The sequence below is a fragment of the Nomia melanderi genome, unplaced genomic scaffold (assembly GCF_051020985.1).
Source record: "Nomia melanderi isolate GNS246 unplaced genomic scaffold, iyNomMela1 scaffold0150, whole genome shotgun sequence".
Classification (NCBI taxonomy): domain Eukaryota; kingdom Metazoa; phylum Arthropoda; class Insecta; order Hymenoptera; family Halictidae; genus Nomia; species Nomia melanderi.
This window is the reverse complement of record NW_027475265.1, coordinates 72,501-75,000: the sequence shown is the minus strand read 5'-3', so window position 1 is coordinate 75,000 and position 2,500 is coordinate 72,501.

Here is a 2,500-nt window from a genome sequence, read left to right as displayed (position 1 = left end):
CTTATGGTGGTAAACTGCCGCGCGTACAGACCAACCGGCCGGGCTGCTGGTACTTAGCCGCTGAAACTATGGTCGATTCGAACATATATTAACATACGATTTTTATTCGATAAATCGTTATTGTACATATTAAACGTTAGTTTCCACCGAAAGAAAAATTTTTTAGAATTTTTTTTTTCCAAAAATTGCAAGAGTAAACTTTTTTAATATTCGATTTAAAAATTTTTAAATGCTTAATCCTTACATTAAACTACTGGGAGAACTCAGAAATCATAATGAAAAAAATTACAAAAATTTATTTTTCTCAGAAACTCCGAAAAACAGAGTGGTCGAATCCGTGCAAGCCGGAATTTTTCTAAGTCCCCACGGTCAAGAGTAAACTTTTTTAATAAGCGTTTTAAAATTATTTCAATGTTTAATCCATGCGTAAACATGATGTTTATTAACGTTTTTAACATTAAAAAAAATTACAAAAATTTATTTTTCAAAAAAAATGGAAAAAACCGATTCGTCGGAGCGAGGTGTCCAGCCCGTGCGGTAATTCCAGCAGGCGAATCGGACTTCCCGAAATTTTTCTAAGTCCCACGGTCGACAACAACTTTTTTAATAAGCGTTTTAAAATTATTTCAATGTTTAATCCATGCGTAAACATGACGTTTATTAACGTTTTTAACGTTAAAAAAAATTACAAAAATTTATTTTTCAAAAAAAATGGAAAAAACCGATTCGTCGGAGCGAGGTGTCCAGCCCGTGCGGTAATTCCAGCATGCGAATCGGACTTCCCGAAATTTTTCTAAGTCCCACGGTCGACAACAACTTTTTTAATAAGCGTTTTAAAATTATTTCAATGTTTAATCCATGCGTAAACATGACGTTTATTAACGTTTTTAACGTTAAAAAAAATTACAAAAATTTATTTTTCAAAAAAAATGGAAAAAACCGATTCGTCGGAGCGAGGTGTCCAGCCCGTGCGGTAATTCCAGCATGCGAATCGGACTTCCCGAAATTTTTCTAAGTCCCACGGTCGACAACAACTTTTTTAATAAGCGTTTTAAAATTATTTCAATGTTTAATCCATGCGTAAACATGACGTTTATTAACGTTTTTAACGTTAAAAAAAATTACAAAAATTTATTTTTCAAAAAAAATGGAAAAAACCGATTCGTCGGAGCGAGGTGTCCAGCCCGTGCGGTAATTCCAGCAGGCGAATCGGACTTCCCGAAATTTTTCTAAGTCCCACGGTCGACAACAACTTTTTTAATAAGCGTTTTAAAATTATTTCAATGTTTAATCCATGCGTAAACATGACGTTTATTAACGTTTTTAACGTTAAAAAAAATTACAAAAATTTATTTTTCAAAAAAAATGGAAAAAACCGATTCGTCGGAGCGAGGTGTCCAGCCCGTGCGGTAATTCCAGCAGGCGAATCGGACTTCCCGAAATTTTTCTAAGTCCCACGGTCGACACCAACTTTTTTAATAAGCGTTTTAAAATTATTTCAATGTTTAATCCATGCGTAAACATGACGTTTATTAACGTTTTTAACATTAAAAAAAATTACAAAAATTTATTTTTCGGAAAAAATGGAAAAAACCGATTCGTCGGAGCGAGGTGTCCAGCCCGTGCGGTAATTCCAGCAGGCGAATCGGACTTCCCGAAATTTTTCTAAGTCCCACGGTCGACACCAACTTTTTTAATAAGCGTTTTAAAATTATTTCAATGTTTAATCCATGCGTAAACATGACGTTTATTAACGTTTTTGACATTAAAAAAAATTACAAAAATTTATTTTTCAAAAAAAATGGAAAAAACCGATTCGTCGGAGCGAGGTGTCCAGCCCGTGCGGTAATTCCAGCAGGCGAATCGGACTTCCCGAAATTTTTCTAAGTCCCACGGTCGACACCAACTTTTTTAATAAGCGTTTTAAAATTATTTCAATGTTTAATCCATGCGTAAACATGACGTTTATTAACGTTTTTAACGTTAAAAAAAATTACAAAAATTTATTTTTCAAAAAAAATGGAAAAAACCGATTCGTCGGAGCGAGGTGTCCAGCCCGTGCGGTAATTCCAGCAGGCGAATCGGACTTCCCGAAATTTTTCTAAGTCCCACGGTCGACAACAACTTTTTTAATAAGCGTTTTAAAATTATTTCAATGTTTAATCCATGCGTAAACATGACGTTTATTAACGTTTTTAACGTTAAAAAAAATTACAAAAATTTATTTTTCAAAAAAAATGGAAAAAACCGATTCGTCGGAGCGAGGTGTCCAGCCCGTGCGGTAATTCCAGCAGGCGAATCGGACTTCCCGAAATTTTTCTAAGTCCCACGGTCGACACCAACTTTTTTAATAAGCGTTTTAAAATTATTTCAATGTTTAATCCATGCGTAAACATGACGTTTATTAACGTTTTTAACGTTAAAAAAAATTACAAAAATTTATTTTTCAAAAAAAATGGAAAAAACCGATTCGTCGGAGCGAGGTGTCCAGCCCGTGCGG